The sequence below is a fragment of the Amia ocellicauda genome, chromosome 4 (assembly GCF_036373705.1).
Source record: "Amia ocellicauda isolate fAmiCal2 chromosome 4, fAmiCal2.hap1, whole genome shotgun sequence".
Lineage (NCBI taxonomy): Eukaryota > Metazoa > Chordata > Actinopteri > Amiiformes > Amiidae > Amia > Amia ocellicauda.
The window spans coordinates 37564951-37577309 of record NC_089853.1 but is presented as its reverse complement, the minus strand read 5'-3'; positions in this window follow the sequence as shown (position 1 = coordinate 37577309).

Sequence of the window (12359 nt, the reverse complement as noted above, 5' to 3'; positions counted from 1 at the left end):
GTGCAGAGGCAGTGTGCTGAGCACCAACTTCTCCAGCCCAGTGAGAATGCAGTTAGAACCACTCGGTCCTGGTAATAAAAGGAGTAAAACACAGGAGAGCAACCATAAGCAAAATCACCACATAGACTTTCCAGGGTAATTGCCTCTCAGGGTTATGAGGCAGTTCAATTTGTTGGGATGTAACATGCAACTGAGGTTCACACCATAAAAAAACTAAAGTATAGCGCTATTGCTTTTTGCTTAAATTCACGTGATGGATTTCAAATGTATTTTTATGGTTTCACAGTTGCACACCTGAAGGTCAGCAGTTACTTGTGAAAAAAACGCCAAAGCGATCTGTCAGGAACATGAAGACACTTTGCAAATCCTGCACGGTACTGAAATGCGGTATTTAATAACAGTAGGTCATTATCTGGGAATGCTTTCCAGCGGCTCTCTCTGAACTGGAACATGGGGGTGTTCGGGGGGCGCTGCACTTCAGGGAGTGATTAGACCTCGCCAGAAACTTTAAAGATATGATGTCACCAGTGCATATTGCGTGTTGGTCCAGAGCTGTGTGCCAATACAAACACCATGCCCCCACCTCCCCCACCCCCTCCCATTCTGCATTGCCTCAGGCAGAGGGGCACATGCTCGTGGCTCAGGCACCCGGTGCTAGGTCCAGCACGTCCTGGACCTGACCCACATGGACACAGCTCTGTGCTCATGACCTGCTCCTTTCTGATTTCTGTGATCGGCACAGTCACTGCACATTAAGAGCAACATACGAATAAACCAGTCAGGCTGTAGTGTTGACTTTCGTTATGCACATCACGGAGGGTCCTGAACTATAAAGCCCAGTGGAATTGTATAGTTGGGCGTGGCTGGTTGCTGGGGGCCCGTGATGGCCCTGTGTGTGTTGTCGTAAGCCATGTCTGTGCTGCTCGTCCTGTCATAGTTTCCCCTGGCCGCGACCCGTCCCAGCCCTGCCGAGGAAACGCTGAACAAATGCGGAGTGGCTTGGAGGAACCCGTCATGCCGCAGCCTGATGGCCATGCCAGTGTGTGAGCGAGTGGGGCGGGCATCGCATGAACCAATGACTCATACTTTCTCCCAGTAATTACTGCAGCCCCTGTCTGCTTACCTAACCAGACAACAATCTATCAGCCTCCTGAGCGAGCCAAACAACAACTCCCTCACAACCCGAGTTCAGGCCGGTGCCTCAGCACAGCCTGGCAGAGCGGGAGGAAGAGGAGGAGAGCAACAGCGCTACTGAAAACTGCTTCTCAAGGTGCTCCTTCCGCAGCCTGAGCTCTAACATTTTTAGTTTTATTTTTTTGTTCAAGTTTTTAAATCTGTACCTCAGCTTAGTGTAACTCATGCTGCTATCTTTTCGATGCACAGCCGAGCTCGGTATACAGTCCCCCTTGACCCCAATGATGCAAACATGCTGAAACTCAAGCCAGCAGGCCGGGGTCCCCATTGCGGCCTGTTTAAAACACTCATAAACATTGAGTGCTTCCCTGCAGCTGGGCCTCTTTTTCACACCTTGGCTCAAGAAGCATTTTGATTACACCTCACTCAATAATCTAGATAAATACACAGAAACGGCACATTACACACTGCGCTCACATTTAATGAAACCCACCCGACAAAAGACTGAATCACAAACCCAACCAGAGTTACTCTGCAGAAAGCAACAATTAAGCCTAAGGCCCTGTTTGAGTGCTGTTAAACAGTGTATCCTTACAGGAGACATCTTGGGCTAGAATACAGGCCTGTGTGTTGTGTTCTGTCAATGTGGAGAGACTCTATAGGGTCCCTCGTTCGTCCTGTGCTGTTACACTGCATTAGATTGGCCCTGTCAAGGTTTCACATTGTTTGTACCATGGTTTACCATAACACGTTACCCTCCATCATATTCTCACTGTGCTTTACTACACTTCCCTGTGCTTGTGCTATAGTACATCACACACACACACCTTAAAAATGGCTTCTGCACCACTGGGCAACACAACCACAACATTATCACCAGATTACTGCTGTCAAAGGATTCCTTTCTACTTGAAATATGCAAAATTGGAAGATAATATGAAAGCTACGCAGAAAAAGAGTTCATACAAAACAGGAGATACCTTTACATTCCTACAGACTATAGATCAACCTCCAGAGAAGAACATTGTGTAAGAGCCCAGGGAGTACCCTGCCACAGCAGACAGGGTCTGCAGTACAGAGAGCAGGAGCACTCAGAAATAACCCACCTGAATCACTTCACAGGAGGCACTAGAGACTTTCCTTTCACCTGAAACCCTGAGTGAAATGTGTCATCCAGTCTTTCCTAACCCCTGTGTTTCTCAGTCCTAATAAAGTTGCTGGGTTTCTTCCACGTTAAAAAAAAAAATGTGTAATTTCTGTTTCTGCAATTACTGGCTGCTCGCTGCAGCCTGCCGAAGGCTCTTAAAGTAAATGTTCATATAGGATCAGGTATCCGCTGATCGCCATGTACCAGTAAAGGTCAGAGCAACAATTTTACAGAAATCTATTATGCGTCTTCCAGATCCAGCCTCCCGCTAAACCCCTCCACCTTACACAGCCTTTCACTATTATAAGAAAAGAAAACACGGCCCGGGGCCTGTCCGCGCCCCCGCTGTCAGAACCTTGTTAAAGATCATCAGTGTCAGCAATTTGCGAGAATCCCACAAAAATTGAGACTTTGAGCCTGATGTCAGAGCGTTTAGCCTTGCGGAGGCTGCAGGGCTGCAGTTAATGGTAGGCCAGCACAGGTTAGTGTTGGCAGGTGTTGCCTATCAGAAGACTGATATTATTTAAATTAAATTAAAATATTTGACATTTCTACAAATGGCAAGCTGTTAAAAAATAAATAAATGTGGAAACAACTTCACAAAAAAATAACACACACAGCAGTATAGCCTTAATGTTCTGCAAATTTGCTCCCATTAGTAACTGGTGTAAACCCTGTATTGAATTTCATCACATTTAATTATCCTAATCAGTCATTAGGCTTTGATCGGTTCCTGTATAGAGTTCTTTTAATTGTTGTATTAGTTTTAGTTTCCAGGTTTTTCTATGTTTATAAGACTGGTCCTGACTAGGGGTGAATCGGGTCCCTGTGCTGCGTAAGACCTTTCAGTCTGTCTCCCGTGGGTTCGTTCCTGCAGCAGAAGAAGAGAGAGAAGACAGCCGTGAGTGGCGGGGTGAGGAGACACTGCTCTCGGATGGTTGTGCAGGCTGTACAACCATCAGGCTCTCCCTCTTTCTCTATTATTATATTATATTTTTGGACTGCAGACACAGGCTGTCCCACAGTCCAGCTGGCTACCATGGAAACTTTATTTCTTTATACCTTTCCTTCTTTCTTTGTTCTTTAACTTTTTCCTTTTGGCTGAGGCTGGGTGTCAGCACCATGGCTGCTGAAGGATCTTGCGGCTGTGAGCAGGAGCTGAGAGGAAGAGGAGAAGGGGCCCAAGGGGAGCGGAGAATTGGGGGGAAAGAAGAGAGAAGGGAGGAGGAGAGACACGGGCAGAAGACGATGCAGATGTGATACTGCTGAGACTTTGGCATTGAGAATGTTGCTTCAGGTCACATGTTCACATGTTCAGACAGCTGACCAGGATTACACTGTTTACTCTCACCTGCAGGGGGCAGCCAGGGCAGGGCAGAGTGAGGGCAGAGTTACAAATGTAATGAACATCTCCAATTGTCAATTATTTATTTCCTCTTTAATTCATTAAGGTGATTTCTGCAGGATACAAATGTTGCAACATCTGTGTTAAGACAAACCAAGAGGCGGAGTGTCTTGCTCTGCCCGTTCATTCCCCACAGTCCTCCAGCCTCACAAACTGACACATCCTGGCGTCTCCTGTTCGCTGTTTCCATCCGCACCCCCAGGACCCCTCTAAACTCATTACATCAGAGGAATCTAGAATGAACCCTGGGCCTGTGACCTTCCAGCTGGGGCACACACACACGTCCGATTCCTTTCCGCTGTACAGTGTGTCAGGAGGGTGTGTAATTCATAATGCAGCCCAGCTAAAGAGCCTTCTCCCTTCTGACATTAAACCTGTCCCTTCTCCATTTACACATTCAAGTGAACATGTTTATTTTTCTATGGGAAAGCACTGTAGACATTCTATATAATTAGAATCAGATTACCAGCAGGTTTATTGTTTCGTTGTCCAGAGTGTCAGCCTGTGAAATGCTCTAGCCCCCAGCTCCGACGCTGCTGTCACAAGGTTGTATGGTGAGACGGGTCTGTCAGTCAGTGTGTGTGCAGGCGGTGCCCGGCAACTCTAAGAGGGGGTTTGTTTTGCGTCGCTGGTGTTTTTGTTGCCTATTGTTCGGCAGCCCTGGTGCAGTGTGAGCCTCAGAGCCCCTGGACAGCCCGCCAAATTCCACTGTGCGCCGGGGGCACAGCACTCCCCAGACTGCAGTGCCGCCATAATTTATGGCTGCTTTCTTTCCCAGCCCTTTCTCACAGAAACGGGAGCGGAGCTGGGAAGCTGACGTTTCCTCTCTTGTCTTCATTAATCACTCTTTATTAATCAGCCCCCGGTGAAAAGCGATAGCATGTTTCGCACAAGGGAAAGGATGTGGGTAGTTAGTTTCCTGAGAAAGACATTTTATTTGGCTATGATTTTTTAAGTTTTCAATTATTAAATCTTGGTACAACAAGTAAAACACATTGTGTGGACACAGAGGAATTCATTCCTGCAGCTTCTGTACTGCACTTTAAATTAGGAGAGAGAATATTTAAGTTGTTGGCTGTTCCTGGTTAAGCTCAATAGTTATTCATCAGTTATCTTTCATACAAATTACATTTATCTTTCAAGTCGGAAGCACTGCCAAAGGGGGAGGGGGTTCTGCACACTTCCGTAAGAACCTGATCAAAAACATCACTCTATCAAAGCTGCCATTGGCCCCTGCGCTTGTCACTCAGAACAGGTCCCTTCCCACTTCCTGTTATAAAACGTGAGGTTGGCGCAGGTTCGTCCTCTTTTGCCATTTTGCTGGACCTGAGAAAATGAGCTCTCTGAGTCTGTGTGTTGCATTAGACCTTAAAAACTGCATATTTTGGCTGCCTGGCTTCACTAATAGTGTTGTTCACCACGGTTTCACTACATCTCTGTCTCTGTTGTGTGTCTTATCAGTTGTATTTATAGCTAATTTTGATTCTGTCCGTCCGCGCACCAGAGCTCCAGCTGCACTTGTGGTTTTGGTTCACAAATAGAGCATTTAAAAATAATAATCGTGTTAATATAGTGCCATATATTATCCGATTGCTTGCTGTGTTGGTATTTTGTCCACAGGGCTTTTTCCTCCACAGCAGGAGCGCTAGCAGTGGCAGTAAAATCCGAGGCCCGGCTGCCCGGCCTAAGCCTTGGTCTGTCATAAGAGATCTTGCCTGCAAGAGGTGCTCCTCCGCCGCAACTGCGGCTGTAGGAGATCTCGCTCTCTCAGATTGCTTGGATCGAGCTCTGCTGCACTCCACTGTCCACAGGTGCGGCCTCAGTTCTAGGCCCCGCTTTGGCTGGTGACCTACTACCCTCGGCCCCCTGGACCCCGGACCCCGTGTCACCCAGTGTCCCCGGAAACCCTGGCACACACGGTGTGGTTAAGCCTACAGGCCTACGAGGCGCTTGTATCCTGCACCTGGTGTTTGGAATATACAGTGTTCTGTCCAGCACCCGGTAGATGCACCACTTGTTGCGGCAGCGTTTCAGTTGTTGTGCACCCCCTGTTGTTGTGGTGCACGTTTCCCTGGTCACACGGGTGTGCGCTCGACGATGAGCTCCTCTTGCCCCCACCATTGTGCCGCTTGCAACCGACGCTGAATGGTAAGGTCCTCTGCCCTGTCTGTCTGGGCACCAGACTCCCACCGGGCGCCACTGCAATCGCCAGGTAATCTCCCACTCCAGTGAGTGACAGTAGGGGTTTGGTGGCTCTGGACCTCCGCCTCTCCCCGAGCCCCTCCGTCTCCAGACATGCAACTTCGAAGACAGCCACGCCTCCCGCACCCGCTTCTTCCCCCACAGCAGCTGCACCCCCCCTGCCTGACGTGCCCATGGTGCATGCCGCCTCATAGATGCACCCATATTGCCGGGCTTTACTTTCGGCCCCTCCATGAAGGAGATTCTGATGCGCACTCCCCAGGAGAGGGAACAGTCCTTGCAGCTAGTCAGGGTCTACCCTGTTATACCCTCGGCCCAGCTTAGCAGGCAGCCTTCAGGAGCTCAACGTCTTCCGACCTCGGCTCTCAGGCAGCAGCCCAGGCAGCAGTTCCGCCCCCCTGCCGATCTTCAAACTGGCAGACAGGAGCCCCCCACAGCAGCCCAGTCCCAGGCCTTACGTCCTGGCCCCTGGCGATCCGGCATGGCATGGGTCAGGAGGACGGCTGGCAGACCTCCGCCCCCTTCCCCTCCTGCGCTTCGGCATTCCAGCTGTCTCTGGCCCTCCCATACACCTCCCAGCAACTCCAAACTATAACAGTTGACTACTCCCTGTAGTTTCAGGCCTGTCCACCCCACTTCTGAGGCATAGTGTGGATGTCAGTGAGGGACCTGTTGCAGTGTGTGGCACTTTGCGTCACGTCAAGATCGGCGCTCTCCTGGAGAAGCGAGCAATTTGCGAAGCACACCCACTGGGGCAGCACGGGGGATTCTAATCCCCACGCTTCCCAGTAACCAAGAAAAAATGGTGGTTTCCACCCTATCTTGGATTGGAGACACCTGAACCGCCACCTCAGCACGCTCAACCTGCACACCATCTCCCAAGCCATCAAGCCCGGCAACTGGTTCATTACGGTGGATCTGAAAGTCCAGTTGCTGTTCTCCCCTTTGGCCTTTTTCTAAGTGCATGGACATCATGTTCCTCCCCCTTGTGTTGCCAGGGGGTCCACGTCTTCAATTAAAAAAAGAAAGAGTTGTGCAGACTGTACTGTCTAGCACGCCGTCTGCTTCTGTGGGCGAGCTCCATCCAACACGGCGGCGGACCTCCTCTCTTGGGGAGGCCCCCTGGTATCGGAATAGCACCTCCACACACTTCTGATACAACAACTGTGAAGCCAGTTTGGCAGAGCGGAAGTGGATCTCTTTGCCTCAGCAGGGTCCACACACTGCCCACTATGGTTCTCCATCCAAGACCGCTCAGGAACCCTAGGGATTGACGTGACAGTGTGACCGCACTGTCTCCTTTACACGTCCCCACCATTCCCCCTTCTCCCAGTGGTCCTGGAGAAGGTCAGGAGAGAATGAGTGATAGTTCTGCTGATAGCCCCACGGTGGCCTCGCAGATTCTGGTTTGCAGACCTGATCACCCTCCTCAAAGGAGATCCTTGGCAACTCCCAATGAGAACGGACTTGTTGTCCCAGGTGCAGGGCATGCTTTGGCACCCCAATCCGGGCCTCCTCCAGCTCTGGGCCTGGCCCTTGAGCAGGAACGTTTGATTGCCTGGGGTCTATCAGACGTGGTAGTAGCTACTATTCAGTCGGCGAGAGCTCCCTCTACAAGGTCACAGTATTCCTACCGCTGGCGGATGTTTAGCACCTGGTCCCAAGACAGCGGTCAAGACCCAATTAATTGTCACATTGGGGTCATATTACAATTTTTACAAGAGCTGCTGGACCAGGGTAAGTCCCCGTCCATGCTCAGAATGTATCCTGGGTCTTATTTCCTGGCTGTGCAGTTTCTGAAAGGAACTCAACGGCTACGGCCTCCTCGCACCCCTTCACTGCCCACATGGCACCTTGATGTAGTGCTGGACGCACTTTCCCTCTGCAAAATGCGTAAGCAAGTTACTGTCCGTACACCCATTGTGTGTCCATTTTGTGGGAGATGGTTCCAGGGTCTCTGCATTCCTCACGAAAGTGCTGTCTCCATTTCATGTCAACAGGCCTATTGAGTTGATGGCTTTCATCCTCCTCCTTTTGCTTCGGAGCAAGAGAGTCAGCTTCACCTGCTCTGCCCTGTGTGGGCCCTCAGGTGCTATTTGGAATGCACTAAGGACATTCGGTGCTTGGACCAACTGTTTGTGTCTCATGGAGTGCGGACACAGGGCCAGGCACTTTCAAAGCAGCGTCACTATTACCATGGCCTACGAGTCCACCAGGACCCTTTTTCAAGGCACCCACTTGGCAGACATTTGTGCGGCTGCAGCTTGGGCTTCGCCGCTTACATTTGTCTGTTTCTACAGGTTGGATGTGATGGGACCAGTCCCTTCAATTGGCAATCCGGTGTTGGCTCCAATCGAGCCCCAGTAGCCCACAGGGATGGAGCTATTTGAACCATGTCTTTCCCTTCCACCGGTCTATGCCTTCCAGTCGAACACCCACGCGAGCTGCTCCTGGACTTTCTGACAACCTTTCGATTTGTTCCCAGGGTCTGTCATGTAGCCTACATGTATGTTGCCTTATGAGGCCACCCTGTATATAATTTGTTCATTATTGCATTGTGTTGCAGTGGTACATGCGTCTGGCTTATACCCCACTATATATATATATAACAAGTAAACAGCAGGACTGTGGCTCCGTTCTAGCTTGTGTAGATTGGATCTCACTGCCACTGTTCCCAGCTGATGGCGCTCAAGTTGTTCTCGCTGTGTATATAGTTCCTTTGTCAGCAGGTCTGTGGCCCGCTCTGGCTGTGTGCCATAGAGCAAGAGACCACTGCTGCTGTCCTCAGCAGTAAGCACTTGAGCGGGCTCTCGTGTTCCACTGTGTACATCGTTCATTTGTCAGCACAGTAGAGCTAATGTTGCCCTGCGTTAGCTGCTCTAATCAGCAGGCGTCAACTCTCTCCTGTGTTCCGCGAGTGGCGCATGAGTTGGTTCCTGCACCCCGTGGTGTATATAGAGTGATGTTTTCAATCGGGTTCCTATGGAAGTGCACAGAACCCCTCCCCCTTGGGCAGTGCTTCCTTTTTAGATAACTGGGGTTGCATTCGAAACCTATCATTTTTTCACTTGAAGAACTAATCTTTTTCACACTGTCTTTCTCTTTTCTACATGTTATGCTTATTTGTGTTCCAGGAAACTTTGCTTAAAATAACTTTGATTGTTGGAATTTCAACCAGTCCCTGCCTTCCAAAACAACTTGGAATAGTATACATAAAGTATCTAAAACCTGAAAATTAAATACTATGAGATTGTTGTGAATATTTCTGGATACAGTGCGTTGGAGTCTCTTTTCCCTGAAATTGATCTTGCTGTTAGTATTTTGAGAGTCCTCCAGTCTCTGTCCTTTCCCAGCGAGATCCAGGCCTGGCGGCACTGTGTTGAACGCTAAATCCTTCTGGATACACCTGTAGCCGATGATGAAATGATGAACGACAATACAGTTGAATGTTCACGTTTATTGTTTCCAGACAGAGTCTTTGTGCTGCTGAAATATAACACAGATTTCTAGAACTGACTGCTTTTTTCTTCTTCTTCTTTTCTTTTCTGTTTTTACCTCTTGAGGATTCTCCCTTCATTTGTTTTGAATTCCTGGCTTTGCCGTTAGTCTCTTTCTGCACCCCTTTCTCCATGAGCAATCTTACAGCATTTATTTTCTGACAGCTCTGACAAACAGAACGAAGTGCCGGATACAGTGGGCTCCGAGCAGCTCTCTGGCACAAGTACAATGCTGTATTAACACAGAATTTGGCTTTGCTTTGGGCACCAGTGTTAACAGGACTACACAGCTCCCATCACTGGTGGATGACCCCTCACCTTGCTAATGGTTTCTGGGTTCCCTGACACCTGCACAACATCTATCAGCCGCGTGTGCTGTAATAAAGCTGTTCCTCTCCCTCTGCCAAGGTCGCTCTACTCAGCTGAGAGTCTGGGCTTGAAATCTCCTCCTAGACCTGGCTGCCACTGTCTGCTGCACAACATATCAGTGCATGAGGAACAGACTTACAGATAAAGATCAGTCTCAGTCTCAATATTGATGCACCCCAAACTCTTGTGATTTGAATTATTACCATTTATTCTACATGCACCTCTTATGTTTAATAGCCAGTACAAAACATGGATTCAAAAACACATTCTGTTTTAGATAAAGTACATTAAATCTTGAATATGTTAACCTATCTGTCTCAGTCTTGTGTTGATACCCTTGAACTCACAAGAATGTATGAAATGCCTACTGTATATTGACTGCCTTAAAAACAAATCTTCCACTGTGGTAAATATCATCAACATTTTTCTGAATTGCAGCAAATCCCAGTAAAAGGATGAGTAATAGTATTTTTAGTGAATACCACGATTAAGTAAACAGCTTATCTAAAGTAATGCTTTGGTAAATATACAAGACAGCCCTGCACTGGATGATAAATTAATCAAAAGAGCATAGCATGCTTGCAAAATCAGTGAGGGGATCCCAGGGGTGCAGCTCACTTTCACAGTACTATCATTATTTACCGTTGCTTTATTCTGCTTTATGTCATCAGCAACATATTAATTTATTAGCTTCTATTCATCATTGAAAACCTTTTCTTCCAGACAGGCCTTGATCCCATTGTAGTCTTCCTCTCCATGATCCCGCTCAGCCACCTCCAGCAGCCTGGCTCAGAGCTGTGGAGGAGAGCGTTGACGGGGCTGTGGACGGCTCGATGGCCCTTCTCTCGGGGGCCCGGTGATGGATGAGTGGGTGGATCAGTGCCAGCAGGTGAGCTCGCCTCAGTCTGCGTGGGGCAGGGCTACATCAGACACAGGTGGGAAGAGGCCTGAGAGAGACCCCCAAGAGAATAGGAAGAGGAAACCGATGATCCCTCCAGAAGAGTAATCATTACAAATGGTCCTCAAAGCAAAGGATTTATTCAAAGCATCATACAGAGAGCCACAGAGTCACTGACCTCTGTCTTCCATCTCATCCAAACACCTACTGTGCCACTGCAGACGATGCCCAAACCCTGCTTCTCCTGGGATACATGGAAATTAGTCAAAAGATGGTTATACATGTTTTGTTCTTGTTTTATCAATACAAAATCTGAAGAACTGAAGAATCTTGGAATCTCTTTTTAAAGATCTGAAGAATTGTATCCATCTAAATATTAATTAAAATACACATGGCAGGACCAGCGATAGCAGTCATTTGAATCAAATCTGTTGCCTGAGCAGCACCTGTGTTTCTTGCCTCACTCCACTGTGCCGCGTGTCTCTGAACTGCTGAGGACGTCAGACACTGCTGCTCCACAAGCCCAAGCTTCACCTTCTCCCTGAATTTAAACAGAAAACATGGGAGTTGGGGAATCAAAAGAAAATCAACAACATGGAGGAAATTTCTCACCTACCATAAACAGCCTTTCGAGAGCAACTCACAGACAACTCAAACATTACCTCATCCACTCCCCTCTGTGAAAACATCCCCACTTCAAAGTGCCAAGTGTTTTCGGTACTTTTACGTGTGTATACTGTGGGGTTTATGTATTATTTTTCTCGGTCTTTCATGCAGAAGTGCGTTACATATTTTGTGATTTTTGGAACGAGGCTGGGCAGGAAACCGCCCGATGCTTGGATGCCTTTGAACAATTTGTAGACGCAGCGATGCGTGGCCTTGCTTACTTTACATCTTGGGAGCTGTGAAATCAGGTACTTATCCAACATTAATCTCATACCAGAGCCCTGCCAGCTAGTTGTCAGTTACATGTTTTATTTTTTTAATTTGCATATTAACATCAATGTTGGTACGGCTGTGTTAAACAGCTCTGGTTTGCAGCTGGTGAAACCTAAACAGAGGCCACAGTCTGAATGACAAATGGTTCCTCTGACTGGATTGATGCTCATGAAGTGAATGTCACAGCCTTGAATAGAAAGTTTCAGGATGGTGACTGACCAGTGAGCTGAGCTTTAGTACCCAGAGTCCTCTCTGTTCTCGGTGAGAATGCAGTACTACTGAAGTGGTAGTAGGGGGCAGATTCCCCTCTGAACCATAGGTGTATGATGCACCATGCCATTGTATTAAAATAAAGAACTGTGGTTGAAGTGTGACTTTTAACGGTCATAATTGTCCTTTAAGTTTGCAGGTGAAAAAAACTACTTAAATTTCTTTTTCACAGTAGTTATCATTCTTCAGCAATGTTAGGGTTTTTCTAGGGCAGTGCTTATTTCCTCAGTGTAAGAATGCAGAATCTCTCCATCTGTGAATGTTCTGTGTGTGCGTGTGTGCGCGTGTGCATGTGCGTGTGTGTTTGTGCGTATGTGTGTGAGTGTGTGTCTTGGTGGGAGCAGTGAGCAGAACTTCTGAAAGGCTTTTGTTGAAATGCAGAGTTTTTATATCTGAGAGCAAAGGGAAGACAATGATTAATGTAGTGAAAGAGAATTCCAGCTCACTTTTCAAGAACTTTCAAGAAGAACGGAGGCATAATCCGAGCAGACGTTTTTA